The sequence below is a fragment of the Triturus cristatus genome, chromosome 10 (assembly GCF_964204655.1).
Source record: "Triturus cristatus chromosome 10, aTriCri1.1, whole genome shotgun sequence".
Taxonomy (NCBI): Eukaryota; Metazoa; Chordata; class Amphibia; order Caudata; family Salamandridae; genus Triturus; species Triturus cristatus.
In genome coordinates, this window is record NC_140593.1 from 178,618,890 (window position 1) to 178,644,424 (window position 25,535).

At 43.7% G+C, this 25,535-nt stretch overlaps 1 long non-coding RNA gene across 1 annotated transcript in view; it reads right to left on the reverse strand.

Moving 5' to 3' along the window:
• LOC146789177 (uncharacterized) overlaps positions 1–24,507 on the reverse strand; it is a 42,785-nt gene extending 18,278 nt beyond the window's left edge. Inside the window, exon 1 of the long non-coding RNA XR_014969764.1 lies at positions 24,370–24,507. This is a non-coding gene — a long non-coding RNA (uncharacterized LOC146789177). The remainder of the gene's footprint in view (positions 1–24,369) is intronic.
• Between the last annotated feature and the right edge of the window lie 1,028 nt (positions 24,508–25,535).

The window sequence follows — 25,535 nt, forward strand, 5'->3', positions numbered from 1 at the left end:
TCTGTGAAGGCTGACATGCAATCATCATCCCAGGGTACAGTATCTGACACATCTTTGTGTGTCAACCTCTTTAGAGGTTTTGCTGTGAGAGGAAAATTCAGTATCCACTGTCTGCATTAACCCACCATTTCCAAAAACATGCAAACTTCCTTTTAAATAACTTGAAGATTCTTTCCTGTGATACTTTCCTCACACCTTTCTCAAAGTGGTGTCCTAGATACTGGACTTAAGTTTTGCAAAACTGTATTTTTGTCGGAGATACTTTATATCCATTTTATTCCAAATGATTTAGCAAAGCAATTGTATAAATTCTTCATGCTTCTTTTGTAGTAGATGCCACAAAGAGATCATCAATGTATTGAACTATACTGAAAGATTCTGCATCACCAAAGACTCAAGATCCTTTTTAAGGATCTGATTAAAGATCAAAGGGCTTACCGTATACCCCTATGGAGCTCGGCACCATTCCAAAACACAACTGCCCAACCAGAAAGCAAATAAAAATTGGCTATCTTCATGCAATAGAATTGATAAGAAAGAAAGGCTAAAAGATCAATAACTAAAAATTATTCCGCCTCACATGGAATTTGGAATAAAATCACAGCTGGATTAGATACTACGGGACAACAAGGAACAACAATGGGATTCACCTTGCGCAAATCCTGCACAATGGGATGCTTACCATTTGGCTTCTGTGAGCCCATAATGGGAGAGTTACAATAAGTTTCCATTATTCCTTTCAGTATTCCCTGTTCAATCATTGAATCAATTATAGGTGTAACCCAGCAATTGTTTCTGGAGACAAATTATACAGTGGTATACTTGGGAAATCTACATTTGGCTTGATCATAATCCAGACTGGATCAACACCTTTGATTAGTCCAATGTCTTTACCTATGAAGGCCTAGACTACAGATAGTACTGTGCCTTTTAATTCAACGGGTAAATCTTCACTCATCAGGAGAGGATACAAACCTGTTTTCTGTTGGGCAAGTTTAAAGACCACATCTTCATCATTCATGTAGAACTCGATTCCATCGGGTGTACAATAGATTGAACAGTTTAATTCACAAAGTACATCACATCCAAGTAGGTTCACTGGCCTCGTATCACATACCAAGTATCGATGATGATCCTGAAAAGATCCTATTTTAATATTGACTGGTTCTGGAATTGGGATGGGAATCTATTTATTTGTAACACCTACAACCTGGATTCTTTCTCCTGAAAGGGGTAGCTGAGGGACCATAACTTCTTTGTACCTGCCCCATATTATCAATACCCATCTGGTTGGGACCCTTCTACACCGATGTTATCTGAGCAATCATTAGCTTTTCCTTAAGCTTCTCTCATCTCATGTCTGTGTCATCTGCCCAATATTTAGTAAAGCGCAGAATTTCATCCACTGATTTACTCTGCCATCAAAGAATAAGTTGTTTGATCCTTGCAGTAATCTTTGGTATCAATCCCATGACAAATAATTTGTAAACAAACTGTCCCACATCTTTCTCTGTAATTGTATCTGACCCACTATACCGTTTGAAAATCTGCACCGATCTTTCATAGAAGGCATGCACTGTTTCTTTCAGCTCTTGCATTGCCCTCTCTATCTGCAATCAATCAATTTGTTTTGGAGAAACCATTGTCTTCAAATGTGTAATGACCTGCTGGTATTTCCTCATTACCTCTGGAGATAGTGCTCCTGTTCTAGAAACCCTTGGAGGTTCTCCCTCCGGCCAATCCACAGGAATCTTACATTCGATCAACAAATCTGCTGGTACCTCAATTTCAAACAAAGTATTTAAATCAATCCTCAAAACCTTTGGAATTTTCACAAATTGTTCAACTTGATACCATTCCACTGGATTTTCTCTCTGTCTAGGGAAAACATTCGTAAAAGACAAAATATCTTGCCCATTTCATGGTACATGGACATAGCCTCCTCCTGCTACTTCTCTCATAGGGAGCATCTGCACACTGAAATTAATTGGTGATGACTGTACCTGAACTTTCATTATGTCCTTCTTCTTTGCTATCTGTCTTTCCATTTCTTTCGTTCATCCCACTTTCAAATTAATCCCAATAGCTTTTTATCTCCTGTTTCTTTCCTGGAGCTCACATGTTTTCAATATCTTTATCAGTAAAGTCCATCCTGTAAGATCTCTGTAAACTCTTTGAATTTCGAATGTCTACATTATATATCTGTGCTAGTTCAGCACGGCTTACACCAACTGACCTATCACAGCGCGGCACACTGTAACCTTAAATTTTCTAGAATCCTCAAATTAAATGTTCCGTAACAAGGGAGCTGTAAAGTCTCATCTTTCTCAGTAAGTGTGTGCCAATACGTGAGTCACAGACATGGATGTAACCCTTTGTCCATCATAAAAATGTATCCTGGCGTACCCTCAGGTGACACTTTTACCTTTGTTTTAGCAAATCCTGTTTCAACCTTCTTAACTAGGTTTCAAAATGTCTGGAAAAATGTAATTTTGTCTTTATTCTGTATCCAAAAATGATGTCTATAAACTCAAGAAATATTATTCTCCCACAATTCACCTTGTTCAGCAATATCAACCAATAGCAGCGTAACTCTAATGCTGTAGTCAACCAGCTTTACACCAACCGACCTATCACAGCACGGCACACTGTGACGTCAATCTTGCTCCTCGCAGTAGCTGACCCTCCTTCACAATTCTCTCTTTGCATGTTTACTCAAGGCAAAATTACAATACAATGCGAACAACAAATAAAACTGTCTGCTCCACTAAAGGTCATCCACTCTCACAAGGTAACTGAAACTTTGCTCTGATCATTTACGGTGATGAAATCGTGACCAGCGGAACTTCACCCTTAATTGATATAGTTATTCCCTGTGCACTGGTGATCAACCATACCAATTGTTTACCATTAACATACAAGAGATCCCTTACCAAGGTGTTGTCAATGATGCCTCATGATCAACAACACAAGCAGCAACTTACTCAGTGTCTCCTACACTGAGACCACCCTTAGGCAAATATCTCAAGATCCTAGGCCAGGACGGACCTGTTTACAACTTCAACTTTGCACAACGTGCCACAATCATAAATGGACTTTAACCAGGTGGACTTTAACCACTTAATTCTGCTCCACAACACACAGCCATTTCAAAAACTGCAATCTTAGGCAAAGCAATAGCAACGTGCATCTCTGTTAATACTCAGACTCCTGTTGCTGCTTGTTAGACCTGTCACCTTGGCGTGGGTCTCCCTTCCATTTTTGCTGTTGCCTCGTGTGTTTTTGCTGGTGTTAGATGCTTTGGGCACTGTGCCACTGCTGTCCAGTGCCACAGTGCAAGTGCTCCCTATTGTAAATTAATGTATGAATCAGTGATTTCATGATTGGTTGGTTTGGCTTACCTGTCAGGCCCTAGTACAGTGCACCAGGAGTGCCCAGGGCTGATAATCCAAATACTGCTGGTGGGCTTGCAGCACTGGTTGTGCCACCCACAGAAGCAGCCTGTAAAAGTGTGTCTAAGGCCTGCCATTGCAGAGCCTGCGTGCAGTCTGGTACTGTCATGCTGACTGGGCAAGTGCACCCACTTGCCAGTCCTTAAACCTTCCCTTTTCTTCATATCAGACACCCCTATGGTAGGCCCAAGGGCAGGGTGCATTGTAAGTATAAGGTAGAACATGCCCTGGTGTGTGTGGCATGCTCTAATAGTGAATTACAGCCATTTTCGTTTTCCACTATTGCAAGGCTACCTGTTCTCTATAGGCGAGAATGGGCAGTTTGATTATTACATCTTATAATCCTAACTGACTCAGGGAACATGGTAGAAATTCGAATTTAATATGCCTGAACTCAGAATGATAAAATACATCTTTTAGTGAAGTTGGTTTTAATATTCTGTGTTTGAAAATACCACTTTTAGAAAGTAGGTATTTTCTTGTCTAACCATCCAAACCTGCCTCTGCTAGGCTGTGTATTCCTTGTCTGGCTTTTGAGTGACAGGGGCTGGGGGATTGCAGGAGACAGGGTGAGTCAGCACATGGCTGAATACAGAGATCTGCATCTAGATGGGTGGGAGGAGTTGCACCTGGGACATGAATAGGGCTGTGCCTACAATGCTGGCTCCACCTCCTGTGGTACGTCTGATGTCTCTGCCCTGCACTCTGAAAGGAAAGAAGGAGTCAGGTAAACAAAGTGCTCCAGGACTGACCAGAACTGGTTTGGACTAGGCAAAGGCCTCTCTGCCTTCGGAGAACAAAGAGAAACTTGGTATAAATATTGGGACCCAAACCCAAGAACTTTAGATCACTTTGGGTACAAGAAGAAACCTTTCCTGAGGAGTAGAAGCAGAAGAAACTGAGGAGAGACTATCCCTAAGCTGAAGTGCTGCTTGGGGGATTGGCCTGCAGTGGTTGCCTGACTTCTAAAGAAAGTAGAAAGGACTTTGTGTGCATTTTCATTCAACTTGTGAAGGATCTCCAAGGGCTTGGAAAAGAACTTGCCTCCTGCTGAAGTCTCAGGGACAACAGACTTCACCCACCAGCTCCCCAAGAGTTATCTTGAAGTGCCTGCAGCTGTGCTGGAATCTTTGCGGACTTGCGTGTCGCAAGGAGCTGGAAGCGCGACTCAAGAACCAGAAGCGTGTCACCGAACTGCCGCTGCTGCTTCACAACACGAAGCGCCTTGCATCGCCGGAGTAGAATATCGACGTCGCCGCAGATGCTGCCGCATCTCCGGGAAGCGGGTCGCAGAAGAATCGTTGAGTCAATGTAAGTCCACCGAAGCACCACGCATTGCCAGGAGAGAGGATCGACGTCGCCGCAGACGCCGCCGCATCCCTGGAAAGCGTGTCGCTGGGCCTGTCGTAGCTCATCGCCGGAGAAGAGGATCAACGACGCCGCAGTTGCCGCCGCACCACCGGGAAGAGTGTCGCAGGGCCTGTCGCGGCTCGCATCTTTGTGGAAGCAACTCGCATCGCCAGGGGAGAGGATCAATGTCGCCGCAGATGCCGCCGCATCACTGGGAAGCATGTCACAGGGCCTGTCGCTGCTCACATCGTGAGGAATCATCTCGCATCACCGGAGAAGAGGATCGACGTTGCATGAGGCGCCGCCGCATCTCCGGGAAGCATGTCGCATCAAGAAGAAAGCACCATCTTTGTTTATTTGCACCGGATCTTCAACGCGATCACTGTCTTTGCAACACTTTTGTTGCCCTGCGTGTCACACCTGAGGTACATTGAACTCTGAGTGTCGCATTTATCATCTTAAGAGAACAAATCTAAATTCTACCATTTTAAAGTAACAGTATTGTGGATTTTTGTCGTGTATGGTCTTGGGTTAAATCTATATAAAGAATAATTATTTTTGATATAAAACTTGTGTGGTGTCCATCTGTAGTGTTGTCACTTCATTACTGAATGTGTTCACAAATGCTTTACACACTGCCTCTGAGATAAGCCTGTCTGCTCGTGCCAAGCTACCAAGGGGGTGAGCAGGGGTTATTTTAGGAGTGTACCCCTTTACCCTGACTAGACTCAAGGGTCCCTGTTTGTCACAGGTACCTACCTATGCCAACTAGAGACCCCCAAATCTAACACTGCTGCTACATGTTGAATTTATCCAGAGCAATACTCCATCAGCACTTTATCAATCCTTCCTGTTGCTAAACCAAAAATTCTTGGACTCTTTAAACTCGGGCAGAAGTATTTTTGGTACCCTAAAATCTCACTTCACTAAGCAGAACTACCAGATTTCTTAGCATGCTGAACCGCGCAGGTATTTGTATTTTTACCCTCCCTCATCTTTTTATCTTAACTGGGCCCTCTACAATTAGAGTAACACTTTCTTCAATATCCATCTACCACAGAGGCAATGGTCCTCTGATAAATCTTGTTCCACCGATAGTATGGGTGAAAATTAGGGCTCTCAGACACAACAGTTATCTGCTCAATGAGAACCATTAATTTACAGCCAACATTCATTAAACATCCCCACATTAAATCATCAACTCTAATTGCCCAGTTTGAAAGATACAATCAATTGGATTCAATAATAGACTCAGTCAGATTTCGATTGATTTGGTTATTGTATTAAAGCATCAAAGTCCATTGCACAAAGCAATTGCTTCAGAATTTAAGTCAAAAATATCACAATTTGCATTGGAATGCCCAACATTTAGGCAAATCTTAGAGTATAGTTATTATTATTACTAAGTTACAAAAACCCACTAGCCTATAAGGCTAAAGGTTAGTTTGTCAGTCTAACAGTTTAAATTCTACTAGGCAAAGGGAAAGTAAAAATTTAAAGTCCATTAAGGGTGAGCCCATCAGCATAGAGCTTAAAACAAAAGGGAAATTTGGTTCGGCTAGAAAAGTCTCGGTACGTAAGTTACTGATTGTAGCATCACAACTATTCAAAAAACAAAGAGGATGGTTTGTGATACCCAAAAATCAATGAGAACAGCAAAGCGCCAGCATCTCATGAAGGAAGGGAAATATGGTGTTGCCCCTCTTTTGGGCTTTCTTCTTTTATAAATATTTTCCAAAAGTCCATTGGCGTAACATCACTCTACCATCGAAAGATCATCATGTGTTCACAATGTGCATTAAGTCGCCTAACTAGTCACATCATCAGGATGGTTTCCCATGCTTGCCATGAAAAACAACAACTTTATGAGTCCACAGCAATTATCGACAGGGGAAAGAAACATAATTGCAGCTTGTAGAACTATCAGTCTTTGCCCATCCTTTCCCATGAGAACAGTTTAATGGAAGGGTACAAGACTGTCCATGTGTGGTACAAGAAATGCCACAGCTTACAAATACAAATTAAACTATTGTATTTGATCAGGGGAAAAGTCAGCATTAGAGAAACCAATTTCAATAAGGACTTTAAGATAACTTAACACATTTTCATACAATTAGGGGCCGATTCCGATCTCGTTGGGAAAGCCCTCCGTCCGAGTCGGATCCTTTCCGACCGAGCCGTGCCCCTGAAGTCCGACCGAGTGAGTACGATGCAGCCGTATGCTGACGGACTCGGCTCGCACGGACTCCCATTGAAGTCAATGGGAGCCAGGCGTATGGCGCATACACGGGCTGCCATTGACTGAATGGGTACGTTGCGAACAAGGGCTCCCCCTGTAGTGTGTACGCATTGGTGCCATCCGAACCATACATGCATGTGTAGGGGGGCCCCTTGGTTCCCCTCCAGTGATTGACTCGTAAGGCTACGGGTGAAGGGGGGTCCGGCGCGGACCCCTGAAGACGACTTCCCAGAGCGTGTACGTGTCGGAGGCTCCGACTCGATCCGGCTGTCCAAATCATGCATCGTACTGGCTCAGTTGTAAATCGCCTCGATTGCACAGCACGGTTTGCTTATGGATGAGACGTACGGAGCCGGAAACGATTCGGTCGGTGAATTTTGTGTTGCTCGCATCGTACTTGCTCACTCATACAGCTGTACGAGTCGGACGGAAAACACGCGTATGGCTCGTACTTTTTTCGGCCGGATCGCGTTCGGAGTTCTTCCGAGCGAGATCGGAATCGGCCCCTAAGTGTTAAAACATCATTAAATTAAATAAATCATAAGAAAAGCATAAGGAAATATATACATGTTCACGAATCATTATTAAATGGAATTAGTTAACGTTAGGAATACCCTATTACTGCACATGTCGCCATTTTTTATAAATGCTCGTTTTTCTAGATAAATGTTTCAAAAAGCATTTCTACATTTTCATAAACTATAACATCTCTAATATCAGTCTACCAAATGTCAGGCTAATATCTTATTGCTATAAGACTACGGGCCTTATGTAGGTAGCCTAACATTTACCACTTCATAAATACCGAATTTTACTGATTCGGTATTTATGAAGTGGTAAATGCTATGTAGGTAATCAGTCGGTAAAAATTACTGATTCGGAATTGGTCGGTAATTAAGAATCGGTATGTACCAATTCGGTAATGGTAACTGGCTTCCCATTGATTCCTATGGACCAGGAGGCCCATAGGAATCAATGGGAAGCCAGTTACCATTACCGAATCGGTAAATACCGATTCGGTAATGGGGGAGCACAATCAAGGGTGGCAGGGTGTCACAGTGACACCCTGTTGCACCCCTGATTCCTGCATGTGTGCACATGTGGCACACATACATGCCCTAAGGGCATGTATGTCTGCCACATTGCACACTTCTAAGTGCCAAAAAATGCTTTTTCTAAGACATTCGTCATTTACCACCAACTTTCAGTTGGTGGTAAATAACGAATCCAAACAACACCCACACACTCCCCCTACATCTCATTTCAGGATTCGGTATTTACCGAATCGGTAAAATTACCGAATCCTGAAATGTCCCCCCTACATACCAAAAGCCTGAATACCGGTCGGTAACGGGATTTTTACCGAAAATCGGCCGTTACCGACCGGTATTAGGCTACCTACATATGGCCCTATGTATCTATTTTTCTAAGTGGTATTTCAACAAAGGAAAGCATTTAATTACACTAGGCCACTTCACATATAACATCAAATATTGCCCATTTTATATGTATTTGTGTAAATTTGCATAGGCGTCTCTATTTTACGTTATTACGTTTTGAAAACGCGCTTTGTTGATGCTTCTAATACACTTCTCTCTCTCTCGTGGGTCAACGTGTATTATGTGCAAGGTGTAATTCCAAATTCATTTCATTTCAGTATCATGTCGTGTATTATGTCTGTTCAAGTGCGTGCTCCATCTGTACTGGGAGAAGGAAAAGTAGGACTAAAAGAAAATACTATTTGCAGCAAATAATCAGAGAAGTATTGAAGACTCTAGCGAAAATAATTTTAAATACAATTTCCCCTAACGCTCATGGGGCGTGAAGGAACCCTTAAATATTACGGCGGGCAATTACGTCACGATAATGCCCGCTTCAGCTTTCAAAAATGCTATCTAGTGTGAAAATGATCCGTACAAAGGACATTATACACATGTTACGATCATAGCAAAAAATAATTAAGAGTAACTAACAATCATACTTTTGCAAAAGTCACTGGGAGGTGAGGAAGATCTTTATAAAATGAGAGTAGGACTTCATTATTGATTAGGGCCTGCGCCTCTTCATTGTTTCAACATAAAAAAAACAATTTACAGGAAACGACAACTCGAGAGTCCTCTCTCACTATTGTTCTGGGAGTGATATCTCATTCACTACTGAAGTTTTAGCACAGCACAGTGACCGTTTATTCCTAAATGTATGTCATGAATAATTGAGCAACCGAATCTTTTATGCTGCAGACAGTGGTAGAAAAGGAAAGCACAACACTGGCTGTGAGAGCAGCTAAAGTGCGGTGTCTTCGTTTGTGTTTAGAAGCTTATATTAATATCTGGAAGCTGATCACACATCCTTTGTTGTAAGGAAATGACATTTAGTCAGTGTATTTACCAAATAGCTGAAGAGCTATCTCGACTAGAATAAGTAAGGTTAATCTAGTGACACTACTTCAGATCTCACGCACAGGCAGGCATAATAGAATCTTTTTAATCCCACCAGAATGCTGGCATTATACATACTTAACAGAAGGATTTATGTTTGGAGAATGAAAGCAATAAATGCAGCTAATTCTAGAGAAAGGGAAACCGGTTGAAAATTAGGAATTTGCCGCTGGAATGCTCTTTTCATGATGATGCTAATGCAGAGTATACAAAATGCAAGTCTAGTTTCTAAATTATGTTTATGTTTATGTTTGGGGGATTTATTAAGCGCTTGTTCACCGAAAGGTCTCCTGGCGCTATCGGAGATAGGAGAACCGTCCTGAAGTATACTCTAACAGTAGGCTTGGGTGAACGGCCAAGCTTTCAGTTTCTTTCTGAAACTGATGTACCCAGACGGTAGGGAATTCCAGAGTATTGGGCCGAGTACAGAGAAGCGTGAGCCACCCATTCTCTTACGCTTAAATCTGGGGATAGTCAGCATATTCATAGAGGCTGACCTGAGATTCCGTTTGGGAAGGTACTGTGAAATCTTAATGGAGATTAATTTGGGGCCCGTCTTGTGGAGTGCATTGAAGATCATGCAGCCTCTTTTAAGCATGGACCGCTGGGTCACAGGAAGCCAGTGAAGCTGCTTCATTAATGGATTAGTATGACAGTGTCTCGGTTGCTGAAAGACTAACCTAGGCGCCTGATTCTGGATCAGCTGCAATCTATGGGTTTGATTGGAAGGGAGGCCCAAGTAGATAGCATTGGCGTAATCCAGCCTGGACATATTTAAGGCCAGCATGATTACCATGCTTGCCTACCTCGTAATAGATCTCCTGATTTTCTTGAAAGTCCTTAGATGGTAGACCCACAAGGAAGTGACCAGACTAATCTGTTCATGCATTGATAAGTTGGCATTAATTTTGTTCCCAGACTTTTGACTGAGTTCTTAGGGGTAGGTGGGATTCCTAATGCAGCTGCCAGTGTCCTGGCATCTAATGATGGAGTCTGTTATTAGAAATGACTATCTCTGTTTTGTTAGAGTTTAATTTAAGATAGTTGTGACTCATCGAGTCTTTAATGAAAAGCATGGTATTTTGGAAGAAGGCCTTAGATTCCTCCGTCTCAACAATTGGGAATATCAGCTGCATATCATATGCATTGTTATATACCTTCACTCCCCTGCTTTGGAGGGCATGAATCAGGGGGCAGGTATAAATGTTGAACAGGTGGGGGGAGAGGGATGAGCCCTGAGGTACACCACAAGTGGTATTGACCCTGGCTGAATTAAAGGGTGCCAGTCTAACAGACTGGGTGCGGTCCCCTAAGAATGAAATCATCCAATCCAGGGCTGTGCCTCTCAGGCCTGCCGCTGCCATTCTGTCGGCTAATATGGTGTGATCCATGGTATCGAATCCAGCGGACAGGTCGAGCAGTACCAATGCCTGCGTGCACCCTCTGTCGACTCCCTCCTTCAAGTCATCCATTACGCCTAAGATGACTGATTCAGTTGAGTGTGACGGTCTGAAACCTGCCTGGTGGGAGTCCCAGAAATTAGTCTCTTCGATGAATGGGCAAAGGAGTTTTGCTACGTGTGCTATAATCACTTTTGCTGGATATGGGAGGAGCGATATGTGTCTGTAATTACTCAGTAGGTTAGGATCTACTCTGGCTTTATTTTGAAGCGGGACTAGCACTGCCTCTTTGAAAGCACGTGGGACCACCCCTTGCTCCAGGGAGAGGTTGAGCAGTGAGAGAAAGTTATCTGGGAATTATGCAAGAATGTCTTTTTGTATCTTGGAGGGACAGGGGTCTTTAGGGAAGCCAGATTGTATCTTGCTTCTTAATTCTGTGAGCCGATCTGTGGTAGTGTTTTGAAATCTAGACATCGTTGTTGAGTTAGTAAATTGCTGATATGATTTCCAATAATGAGAGCTAGGAGAGATGGAGTTCTGGATAACCTTAATTTTGTCAATGAAGAAAGCATTCAGATCGTCACATAAGGCTTGGGAGGGAGTAATGGCCAGTGTGACGCGGTAGGCATTGGAAAGTTCTCTGACTATCTTGAAGATGTCTTTGGATTTATTTTCAGAGCTAAGAACCCTGTTTGTGTGGAAGGATTTTTTTGCCTCCACGATGGCAACTTTGTAATCAGTTAGAGCAATTTTGTACATTTTCCTTTCTGCAGGAGAATAGCTTCTCCGCCATTTCCGTTCCACCTGGCGGGTTTTAAGTTTTACTGATTTTAATTCTATAGTAAACCATTTAGAGGCTTTGTGCCACCTCATACCTCTCTCTTTCCTTTGTAGCGGGCGTGAATCAAACTTGCATTTGATTGCCAGTTGGAGACAGCAATCTCCAACTCGTCAACATTATTATTTGTTCTAGGCGGAAGTTTGGATTTCAGGGTGTTAAGGAACTCAGGCAAGCGAACGCGGTTCCAGTTCCTAGTCAGTATTTTCGGGCCGGTCAAGGATTTAACTAGGCAAAGACCACTTAATGTAAAGTGTATTAGTTGGTGGTCTGACCACATGCATGGTTTAACAGTTAAGTTATGGACCAAGAAGTTAGAAGAAGTCCATAGTTGGTCTAATGCATGCCCTTTCATGTGTGTGGGTTCAGTAATATGTCCTTCTAAATTCAAGTTATTTAACAGGTCTGTGAGCTCTTAGATCCCTGACTCCACCCTTCCTCGGTGGACCAGCAATTCAGATCTCCAATTAACAGAATTTTATCATAATCTATGGTTAAAGGGGTCTTGTAATTAGCCAATTCAGTGATGAATTACCCGATTGAAGGGGGAGGTCTGTAGATCAGTATGCACACCAGCGTGGATTTTGGAAAAATTCATTTTAGGGTGAGGCTATCCACTGAAGCCACTTCTAATGGGGCAAAGGAGGTGACCAAGAGATCTTTTTTGATAACTGCCGCTCTCCCCCATCCTCTTTTCCCTGGAGGTCTGTTAACCTGCATCAAATGGTAGTTGCTTGGTAGCACAGCTAATATGTCAGGCGTGGATTCCACAGTTAGCCAAGTTTCTGTGATTAATAGTACATCTGGGGCTTCAGTGTCTAAGAGGTTAACATTTTCTAGCTGGTGCTTGACCATGGAGCATGTGTTGAGAAAAACTATGTTTAACTCTTAAAGTTCTGAAGTCTTTATCCTTGTAGTAGCGTGGTTGTGCGGGATTGGAGGGGGGTTGGATGCGCTGGGATAACCGGTGGTGTGACAGGACCGAGATTTAAAAGACCATAACGTTCTAACTTGTGTTTGGTTATAGGCTCGATCCTCAGGTTGGCCTTGGGTGCCAGAGAACGAAGTTCCGATGAGGAATATTTAATTAAACGGACATAGTGGCTGGCCCCTGGCCCCGACCGGCCGTGGACGGGCGCAGACGGGCTTAACTTTGGCGCGCCTTTGGCATGTCATCGTTCCCATTTGTGTTAAGTAGTGGTCGTGGCAAGAACCACTAGTCCGCTACTGTTGTCCTGGCCCCTCCTCCTGGCAACCGAAAGTGGGTGAAGCCGGCAAAGATGTCTGCCCCCTCTGCAACAATCGAGCACTCTGCTCATGGCGGAACGAGAGGGCAGCGCTTTAAGTCACCCCCACAACAGGACTCTGGTGAGTGCTGAGATCAAATGCACTGCGATATTAAAAAAGTAACTAAAAGCAGATTTAATTAAAATAGCCGCGAAGGTTAACTAGTATAAGAGTAGCTGCAAACAGTCTAAAATAATTAGGCAATTAAAATAGCCCACCGGTGAGTAGGACCAGTGCATGAGAGCTGTTAATCAGGACAGCTCCCTCTCTGTCCACGTCTCTGTCTCCATACTTGTTAAGCAGTGGTCGTGGCAATAATCACTAGAGCGCTACTGTTGTCCTGGCCCCTCCTCCCGGGAACCGAAAGTGAGTGAAGCAGCAAAGATGTCTGCCCTCCTCTGCAACAATCGAGCACTCAGCTCGTGGCGGAATGAGGGGGCTTGATGTCGCAGAGAGCAGTGCAAACTGTTCTGCATAAATAATCCTGCCCTGATACATGCTCATGGTGCACTAAGCATAAAACATCTTAAGTCATTTGCACAGTGAGAAGGGTATGGCTGACAGGGAAGTATATTGTCAATGCCCAGCCCCCCTTTTGAATATCGGACCTGACAGCAATGAAATAATTTCCAGCGTGTGAGACTGGGGGCAGGGGGAGGGGGAGAGTCTGAGGAGCAGAAGTTTTAAATGTATGTTAAATAGGTTTATATTTTAACTACATATTTTTTTAAAAATGTTTTTAACATATATATATATATATTTTAATTGTATTTTTTTATTCTAGATTATTAAAGCTATTCATTTTATATTTATAGTAAATCTTTATTATTTAGAAGCGAGAAGAATCTTTTGAATGCTGGTACTGCCTTACAATTTGACAGCCTCACCTGCCCTCCTCAAAACCACAAGCAGGGAGTACTCGAATGCCTCTCGTGTCCTGAGGAGGTTGAAAACGCGCTAGTAGCTGAGACTTTTGTAAGTCTTCCACCTTTAATAAACAGGACTTGTGTGGCTCCCTCAGTGCAACGGGTATACTGTGTACGCTGTGCAATAGGACACTCTCTTATAGCATCCCTCTGATATAGACCGAAAACAATGACACTGGGGGCTTATTTATAAGATGCTTGTGGCGTGTTTGCACCACACAAAGTGTTACATGAGTGATGCAAACCTCTAAATCAGATTATCGTAACCATGCAAAGCCACATTGCAAGGCTTTGAATGACTTCATAAATCTGGAGCAAGGCAACGCAGCGCAAATCACTGCATTGCCTTACTCTGCGCAAAGAAGGCCTTCCATGGAAGTTGCGGTGGGTGTTCCCACTCAAATCCCGTAGTTTTTGATGCATTCCCTGATTTACTAAACCTTGTGCACCCGTGAATGCGTCAAAAAGATACACCTCCCCAGGTGAGGCATAATGAGGAGAAATATTTTTATTTCTTCTTGTTTTTTCCTATTTCTATGTGTGTTGCATTCTGCACTACACATAGAAAGAGGAAAACGCCTCTATGGATTGTTTTTGTGCAGAAAAATGTCCCTTCCTGCACAAAATAAATTCTGCCTACAACACAGGCATCCTTTCACCATGTGCAGGGGTGCCTGTGTTGGTGCTAGACTACTGAAATTGAGCATGCACAGGAAGGAAGGTCAGGAATGCACAATAATGGGTAAATACAGTGCATTTCTGCCCTTTCCCTGTGATGCAGGGCAGTGCAGCAAGGTACCACTATTGTGGTAATTGCCCCCGGGTTTGGCGTGATTGTATTTCTATTTGGGGTAGTGACTGGGCCATTCTTATTGTAAAAGGACTGTGACTGATTTGCATATGGGTGCTCCCCATCTGGAGTGAAGCAGTGAGCAAAAAATTATACCCTGAAATATTGCCCAAACATTTGGCCATGGCTGAGACTTTTGGAAACGTTACTCCTATCCGATTTTGCTGCTGTATGTAACGTCTTAAGTGCTCTGAGCACTTCACTGATGAAACACAACCAGCCTCAAACTGGCCTATGTTTGCTTATGGTTCCTTTCAGACATAATGTGGTCTGGCAGTGCCAAAATTAATTTGCATATGCACAGCAGGCAAAAAAACAATAATTGTGAATGTGGCCTGAGGGATTGCAAGTGGGTGGGACGTCTGCAAGTCTTCCACCTGTTGCCTACATATTAACGGACTCTCAATAGGTTCTCACGCTTTTTGGATGCATCTTCTCTAATTTCATCTTATTCATTCAATGCTCATTCCTTGTAAATTGCTATTGTAAAATTAATTTCTGAACATAATCTGTTTCTCTCTTTTTGTCTGTCTCAACCTTTCTTTTACTCTCATTTGTTTTCTTCACTTCCCGCCCTAGCCCCTCACAATGGGAAAAATAAAATCATGACTGGCCTCATGTTCTTGACAACAAGGCATATCTAAACAATATTATACTATTACATATGCATGAGATGTAATGCATACTTTGTCTCTTACTTTGCTGCTGCACGTCCTTAACTCAACACCTTTGTGAATAGGATGCATCAAAGTAAGAAAAAACTTGATAGAAAAGGAGGCAAACTTGGTTGTACAGAATGAGGATGGGTGCTGTAGCAAACTATTCAATCCACTGAGAAGGCGGCAATGTGGCAGCATCTCACAGATCATGTGAATACCTAGGGGGTGGAACAATTATCAGAGAAGCACTGATCTGATGTCAACATGAGACAAAGTGTGTGAAGGTGAAGTGCACTTGGATCGTCCACACCCATTCCTCCAGACTCTTTGTTACCTGTTTCGTTAGTGGTTATTGTAATTCCTTCATATTTTAATGGAGCGTTTTAAGCTACTTTGATAATTAATGATTCCTTACCCTTATTTTTCAAACCCACTGCTTGCAGTTTTACACATTTTAACAACCTCACTGATTCTGTCACTATTGAGGGTCCTTCTACCTTCATAGCTGCAGCACTTTGTGGCTTTGCATTAATCAGAGTTGAGAGAATAGTGGTTAAAATAGATGAGACACAATGTGTTCCTCTGATTTCTCCATTAATGCCAATATGGAGGTCAGAACTGTGCAATGCATTTAAGGCTTCTGATATAACACATTCTTACAGATTTTCAGTTGGTGGTGTATTTGCAGTTACATGGTCATACACTTGTATATCCAAGAAAATAGTAATCTAATTCCAACAACTGGCTGCTACTTTTGCTGTGTCCTGAGGAGCACTTGGCTAGTTTATCAGGCTCCTTGTGTACTAGTACTCCAACAGTGATTCTTGCACCTGTTCTTGGCCTCTTCTTTCTTTGATCAGGTTTAATAGGTACATCGGGGAATATATAGTTGTTAGAAATGGGGGTCTCTAGTTGGCGGAGGTAGGTACCTTTGTCCAAATAGGGACCCTTGCTTCTAGTCAGGGTAAGTGAGATACACTTCAAAAATAACCCCTGCTCACCCCCTTGGTAGCTTGGCACGAGCGGACAGGCTTATCCCAGAGGCAGTGTGTAAAGCATTTGTGAACACATACAGTAATACAGTGAAAGCACTACAAATGGACACCACACCAGTTTAGAAAAACAAGTAATCTTTATCTAAACCAAAACAAGACCAAATGACAAAATTCCACAATACAGTAATAAAAATATGACTTTCAGATGGTAGAAATAGTTAAATTCAAAGCAAATTGCAGATGCGACACCTTTCACACAAAGTACCTGGGATGCGTCACGCAAACAAAAAAAACGGGCCTGAGGGAAGGTGATGCGTTGGTTCCTTACTCACAGGGAAGGTGATGCGTCAGTTCCTTGCTCCGGAGGAGGTGATGCGTCGGTTTCTTACTGCATTCCCCAACGATGCGACAAACTTGGCACCTCAATGCGATGCAATGATCCAGGACGATGCGTGGATTCTTCCAGCTTCCAGCAGAAAACAGTCTCTAGAAGTCCAAAACAACAGCAGGCACCTCTTTGCAGGTCAGAACTCCCAGCAAGGAAGTTCAAGGGAGCTGGTGGTGAAGTCTTTGTGTCCCTGAGACTTCCGAACAGGAGGCAAGCTCAGTTTCAAGCCCTTTGAGATCATCCTCAAGCAGGGGACACAGCAAACAGCAAAAGTCCTTTTCTCCTTTCCTTGGCAGCATGTAGCCACTGTAGGCCAACCCCAGACAGCAAACAGCCCACTGGCAGTATTCCTCCTCAGCTTCTCCGGCTTGATTTCCCAGAAGTGATCTAAAAGTCTGGGGTCTGGGCCCCTCTTTTTATACACAACAATCCTTTGTTCTCTGAAGGTAGAGAGTGTCTGTACCTGGCCAAAAACAGTTTTGTCCTCACTGGTGCAGCTTCCTGGCAGGAGGTGGAGACAGCCTTGTTGAAGGCAGACCAGGCCCATTCAGGTGAAAAGGAAATCTCCTCCCCCTACTCTAAATGCAGCTCAGGTCCATTCAGCCCAGCCCTGACTCATCAGACTTCTGGAGCCACAGCCCCTCTATAGCCCCTGTAATCCAAAAGCCAGACATGCAATACACAAACCTAACAGACGCACACTGGATAGTTAGGCAAGAAAATATCTACTTTCTAAAAGTGGTATTTTCAAACACAGAATGAAAAAGTCACCCTCACTAAAAGATGCACTGTAACATTCTGAGTTGTGGCATACAACACTTTCTTTTTCTACCTTGTTCCCAGGGCCAGTTATGTTTATAAGATGTTATAAACAAACTCCCCATTCTGTCATATGGGAACAGGTAGCCTTGCAATAGTGAAACACAAAATTGGCAGTAATTCACTATCAGGACATACCACACACATCAGGGCATGTCCTACCTTTCACATACAATGCACCCTGCCCACAGGGGTACATTTGGCCTACCTTACGGGTGAAAAGGGAATGTTTAGGGACTGGCAGGTGTGTGCACTTGCCAAGTCGACAGGGCAGTCCCAGACTGCACACAGGCTCTGCAATGGCAGGCCAGAGTAACATTTTACAGGCTGCTTCTGTGGGTGGCACAATCAGTGCTGCAGCCCACTAGCGGTATTTGATTTACAGGCCATGGGCACACACAGCACACTATACTAGGGTCTGACAAGTAAATCAAATATGCCAATCATGGAATCACCAATACATAAACACAATTTACACAGAGAGCATATGCACTTTAGCAGTGATCAGCAGTGGTAAAGTGCCCAGAGTCATAAAACCAACAAAACAGGTCAGAAACAATACAAAGGCAAAAGGTTCTGGGATGACCCTGCAAAAAGGGCCAAGTCCAGCAATAGTCATAACCAATTGGAGAGCCAGCTGATGTGAGCATGTCCTTGGGTAAAACTCGTAGGAAAACCTTCCTCCTTAATACTATCACTATTTTCTATATCATTGGCCTCAATTAATAACTTCCTTTACAATTCCCTGGCCCTGGACCGACTGTTGCTCAGCTCATCTCACCTCACCTTGTTCCACATTATGTCATCATTAGCCCTTCATTTATTTCTAACTCCTCTAGTTTATTGTTGGAAAGTGGGTTATTAGTAGTGATAAATATGCATCAACCACTGGATATAAAGCCTCTAACACAGTCTAGGGTTCAGAATAGGTCTCAGTAAAGTATTCCCATACTTATCCTTATGTAGATTGGCTGTGAGCAGGCAGTCTTAACTCAGGAGACAAGAACTTGAAGCCTTTAAAACCACAAATTCAGTACCTTCAATGAGGGGCAGGGCAACACCCCAAAGCATGACCACTTCCTCCAAAGTGTGGCATATTCTTCTCACAGAAAGCACTATTCTTCCAAAATTCATTATGGCTGAAATCTCAACAGAGGAGTGAGAACTACATAAACCAACCTCTATTATGGCTCATTTCCATAACTCTCCTCTTCCTACCATCTGAAAATGCCTGCCTTAAGCCTGCCACTTGCTGAGTCAGAGGGGCTGGTGGTTAGATGGACCTGGTATTCCCTGCCTGTCCTATTCCCCCTTTGAAGCTTCATATTTGGGAATGTTTACACAATACTGTTCCGATCTATTATTTCAATAGATTTTTCTCATCATCTCACTGTCATATTTTAATACACCATCTAGTTTATGAATTACGCTACTAAAGGTCATTCTCTGCATCACACATGTTGGCTCAGGTGGATAAGTAATGTCATAAAATCAATTCTCCAGTCAGTCAGGCCTATTCACAAATATAAATCTATACATGTATATTTACTCATTTGTAAAATGTGGCTATTCAACATTTCCGAGTGTAAATTTGCTATTAGATACAGACTTATAAGTCTTCACCCCCTCAAAATTAGAGGTGTATCTGCTAGAATAAGATTTACAAGTTTAAATGTACTGCTAGTAACTGTTCACGCATAGATGGAGGTCTCTGCTACCGGGGATGAGTGGAGGATCTCCCTATGGTAAAGTATTGGGAAAAATAGTCAAGTATTGTTAGAAATGGGATTTCTGGTTGGCTGAGGCTTGCGCCAAAGCCAGGCAGAAACCACCACTCTAGTCAGAGCAAGGGAGTTATACGCTGAAGATAACCCCTGCTCACCCACTTGGTAGCTTGGCACGAGCAGTCAGGCTTATCCCAGATGCAATGTGTAAAGCGTTTGCGCAACACACACACAGCAGCAACAAACTAGGCACACCACAAAAGAAACTCCACACAAGGTTATATATAAAAATAGTCTTTGTATTATCCAAAACACATTAGAATAGTAATCACACAATATGCACTGTGCCAACTGGCACTAGGTCATCAATTTACAGGGGATCATATACAGGACCGGGCCAATCGGGCCATGGTCAGAACCATTAGAAAAGCACAAGTAGCAAAATATAAAACCAGTAAGTACTGGTACAATATTGACCTCATCATTATCACATTAGACATAAAACACATTATGCATCTCATTAGGTTTAAACCATATTACGCCTAAATCACATTGGTCATAAACATATTGTACAGGGACTCAGTAGCGCATCACAGTAACACTACTAAAAGGTGCTCACATCACCTTAGGGCCTTGCGCCCTTTTACCATCACTCAACTGACCCCCAGGCCAACTGGCCTTTCGCTGGGGCCCCCAATGCCCTATATCCAGAAAGTCAGGGTGCTAAGGGGGTCCTCTCACAGAGCCCCCTGGCTGCCTCGGCAACAAGCACAAAGTGCGCAAATGCGCTGGGACATGGGGTGTACTCACCCCTTTCTCACCTAGAAGAAATGGCCCCCTCGTTGCAGCTGCCTGCGCTCTCACAGTACAGCAGTGGGAAACCAGCGCTGGCACTCACGGTGCCTCTGGAGTGCCCCACTGGGACTCTCTAAAAAAAATGTGCCACCAAACGTTGCAGCTGCCCACTGTCAGGCGGGGCAGCTGTGGCAAAAATGAGCACTGACAATGTGCCCCAATTGGCACTACCAACGTGCAATTGTGAAGCTCCATTCCAGGACTTTGTGGAGGAAATTGCCCCCAATCGAAATTAGCACTGGCACTCACTGTGCCTAGTGAGCCCCGTTCACCGGGCCCCTCCTTGTGCCATCACTTGGCACCACCGAACTTCAGGAACTCCTCAGGTGCAACTGGCACTCACCGGGGTTCTCTGTGGGACTCCTTTGGTCTCCTCCAAGGACGGAGAAGGCTCGGCAGCATCTCTCGGCTGTCCTCTTCTCCAGGCGGCATATGGGGCTCCCACAGCTCATGGGAGCCCCGGTTCAACAGGCCGCCGCCTCCGCCTCCTGGCTCCGTCCACAGTCAGGCAGCTTGCCCGGCTTCCGGGTCAGCCGCACTGCCTTCCCCGGGTCGCGGTAGTGATTCTCAGCAGCAAAACGCGGGTGGGCTCCCGCTAAAGCAAACAATGCGGGGTGGGCTCCCGTTTTAAATAAGGACCATTGCAGGGTGGGCACCCGCTTTCTTCAGATCTGGGTGGCTCCAACGGGTGGCAGCAATGCGGGGTGAGCACCTGCTCGTTAATCAAGCATCAATGTGGGGTGGGCACCTGCAAAATTAAAGGTGAATGCCGGGTAGGCTCCTGCTTAATCAGGCAATGCAGGGGAATCCCCACGCCGGGATCCCCTCGGCGCACACGATGCAGCACAGCGCTGCAGATGCCAGCTCCTACCAGCAACACCAGCAAAACGCCCTTTAGAAAAAGTAAAGCGCTCACGAGGCGCTAGGAGTTCAAAGTCCAGGGAAAGCTGGGCCCAGGCAGGCCAGCACACAGGGCCCTCAAGCAGGGAGGCAGTCCCTCGTGGCGGTTCCTCCTGAGGCCCAACAGCAGCAAGCACCCCAAGCACAGGAACAACACTTTCATGGGGTCCCAGCCCCTATATTTATATGACATCTTGGCTTTGTCTGCCCTGGCACAGGGCGTGGGGGAACCAGCAAAAACCGGCTCAGGGGGGGGATTTGGAGCACTTTGTTTACCAGGCACCTTTTCCCCTTTGTCAGGTGGGGGCTCATCATCAGACACACCACAGGAGCCAGCATTGTACAGGCTAGGCATAGACCTATTCAGGGACCAGGAACTTATTCTCCCACTACTCCAAATGCAGATGTCCCATTAAGCCTAGCGCTGACTCACCCTGCCCCTCCTGGAGCCCCACAAACCTTACCAGCTACTGTTGCTCAAAAGCCAGACATGCAATCCACATCAAGTAGGCAGACACATAGCACACAGAAATGCCAACTTCTAAATGTGGGGAAAAAGGAAACAGCTGGTGTGCACTCAGATATTAATAGTAATCCCAAATTTAAGACATAGTTCACAAACTTAAATAAGGCTTGGTGTGCTGACCCTGAGGTGGTTCCACCCACCACCTGTATTCAAAAGCGTAAGGGACTAGAGCGAGATGCACTAGACAGGGACTGCACTACTCATAAAACTCAAAACTGAGTAAAGAACAAGTTAAGCATCATTTATCAATTTAACAAGGCAGTCAATTGTGTACATCATCAAACCATCAATGATTATTTATGAATGAAAATAACAAGTCATCATTTCTTCTTGTCAGAGTGTTGATTTATTTCACACTTCTACCAAGATCAAAACAAGATCAAAAATTCATGTATACAACATCCTATAGTACATATAATGTAGCTTGATCTTCCCAATGCATTTCGGGCGCAGTATTCGCCCTTCTTCAGGGGTAATCTAGAAATGAAACATCAATCAGTCATATGCTAAGTTATTACAAAGAACAAAAGTTTACGGAAGGCAATTCTGGCGTCACACGGGTCTTAAAACAAGGTGGAAAAATGGGGAATTAAAGTCACTGAATTGTGTCACCAACGAGTTGGTGAGAATGCTAATAAGTGTGGACAAAGAGGAGGTGTGGTCCCAGCAAGAGAGCGGCATAGATGAAAGCGAAGGAGTGAAAGACACCATGTGCAAATGAAGGCGGTCACACGTGAACAATATAAAAGCATCAAACCGTCACCAAACCAGAAGAACAAATAAATACCTGAAAAAGCCAATATCTCTAGAGATTATCCGGAGTTGTAAACAATGGGAGACACGATCTAAAGAAAATGAGGACTAGGACTTAACAAGGTCTAAAAAAGGGTGATGAAAAAACTGTGATGAAAAAACGCTAAACTGTTTGGGTGATGAAATAAACTTAAATGCGCTTACCGAGAGTTATATCAGCCCTAGCGGACAATACAAAACAGTTGATGACTGTGTTAACAATGGCGCAGGAACAGCGATGTAATGGAGCAGACAGAAACCTGCGGGTAATGAATGCGGATGGTTAAGCACAACGGTATGTGCGCTAAACCGGAAAGAAATTAAAGGCTTTAGGAAACTTATAAAAGAATCAGCTATGATACCTGGAGGTTACTGAAGATATCTGCAAGAATAGTCCATCGGTTCATAGGGCAACGAGTAGATCCGCACGTGGATTCCAGTGAAGTACGGGTACACGAGTGGAAGCAATAGTGTGCGAAAGTGAAGAGGGGCTTATATACAGAGGAGACGGGGGCGGCCATATTAAGTTGGGAAGTGAATTCAATAGATGACGAGTCAAACAGCAAACGAAAGAGGACAGAATATGAGAACGGAATGAAAAGTACATACAAAAATGTTGTGAGGAATAAAGTATTTGAAAAGATGAATGATAAATGAAACACATCCTGCCTATTTACAATTTCACGAAAAATGAATTTTCACAGGGCAAACATACTACCTGTTTACAAATTAAATCGACAAAAAATGCTGACAATATCTCTAACCATAGAAACTTTTCTGTGGGCGTCCTGCCTATTTACAATCTAAAAAATGACGATTCTAACAGTATATCTAACAAATAATACCATCGCCCATTTGAAATATGATAAATGTGTGAATGAGTGAGTACCAGTGTGTATATGAGACAGTAAAGTGGTAATGTTGACTCATCTCCTAGTATAACGTAATGTATCCTAACTATTTTGCATATGCGTGTAAAAAATGAAGGATCCAGTGTCCTGTGTGTGGCTTAAAGCCCACGTATATACGAAAAAACGAGTGGTGGAACGTACCAAAGTTTGAGTGAATGAAAGATAGAGACATATGAGTGCTCGAATGCGAGATAGGGACTACTGTGTCCCCCCCTTTTTTTTGTCCTTAAAAGCATTCAAACGGAAGTGTCTACAGGAAGCATGCAAATTCAATTTTATCATTGAGACCCTTAGGACTCAAGGTATTGAGATACCGAATCCAAAAGGACTCTCTTTGAACAATCAGTTTACTCATGTCGCGATCGTTAGAATGTTTAATGACTTCAATGACACTGCTGTAAGCAACATCTTAAATATGACCATAGTTCTTTTACGCTCTAGGTATAGGACTGTAACAACCGTTTTATACGAGTAGTACATGGCTTCATGAGTCATTGAGCATAGTACTCTCCAGTAACATTATCCACATGTCATGACATCTATTTAAACAGTCAACAAAAAGTAACATTATCACCAGAAGCCAGTATTTTTACACTCATCTGTACACACTTTAACTGTAATTATAAGAAGGTTTTTAAAAATATGTTTGAGCTGCATTCATGATCCTTGACTGATTAAGTAAACAAAGACAGAAAAGCCATGCTGAAAATAAATTCAGATGATTCATACATTTCAATAGATCTGATTGAGACGGGAGACTCCTGGTTTTTAAAGCGAAAATTGCTATATTTTGGCTGTCTCCGGCCTGAAATGTGGAAACGGTAATCTCAAATTACGATACACTAGATATTGAAGCAGCCCACTGCTACTATATTAGCATACTGACATGGAACCCAAATGGTACATCAAAACAGCTGCTCTAACATGTATATTTTGCCACGAGGCCAAATGCCAAAAGAAACGAGGCCAAATACCAAAAGAAACATACAGCAATTGAGGAACTGCTGCTACAACACTTACAAGTGTCAGCTCCAGCCTGTGTCCCCCATGCTGGTGTTTACCGGTCTCTGCTGTAGATGGCCCAGAAGACCCTCTCTTTGAGCTCTGCAGCACTGATGTGAATCCGTCGACCTGAAGGGCCTGAGGCCCGAGAAGGGAGGCGGTCAATCTGCTTGTGAGTGGGCGCCCCCCACGCCTAGGGGAGGGGCGCCCTTAGTCGCGCCACGGAGCCCAGCCTCCTCTTCCGGGGGGCTGGTAGAAGAAATGAAATCATTGAGGGGGGCGTCTCCTACACGTAAAGGAAACTGAAACTAATCACAAAGTTATTTAAGGCGTTGTCCCAGGGATTTCGTCCTCTTTGTCTCCTTGGATCCCTGGGAAGCCGCAGGAGCGTCTGAAAGGGTGCAGTGTGGCGCGGTGGGTTCAAGGAGGCCTTGGTGTAGCGTTCATAAATGACGGAGGTTAGCAGTTAAGTAATTCACAAGTCATAATCCAAGTACTAGGGTTCGATTCCACTTATGGGAATTTGCATTTAGTTAATTTTTCTTTCTAATGTCATTTTCTTTTGATTTTAATGCCTGCAACTGCCTTTATGTATTTTATATGTATTTAAATGTTTAATCAGGGAGGTACCGAGGCTGCTTTGTGGTGCGGGAAGCGAAATGTTTTTTGAGGCTGCCGTGTTGTTGAGGGCGTGCCCCTATATGGTTGGGTGGTTTCAATGATTGAGCGTCGCCTTCGCCAGTAATGCGCTTTGGTGGTACGGTTTGTGGTGCGGTGCTCAGGGGATGCCCCCGTCTCGAATGTACATCACACAAGTCAGCGGGAGGCGGCCGTGTTATGCAGAGGGCGTCTATCCTCTCTCGTTCTGGAAAGTCACTGTAAAGGGAGGAGCTGGTGTTTCTGGTATGCGCCGCATTGCAGCCTGTACACCACACGAAAAGAGCTCTAATAGTTACCATTACTGCATCAGTGTAAAAACGGCATTGTTTTAACCCTTTCATTGTCGGTCCTACGCATATTTTCAAACTGTATACTTCTGGCACATAGATGGAGTTGCAACGCACAACTCTTTGAATGCAGCTGAGCCAAATAGAGATCATGTCATCGACCTATGTTTTTACATTGGCAGTGTTTGGATTTGGCCCGGACGGGAGTTGCGCTCAGTATGCGTGCAAAATTAAAGA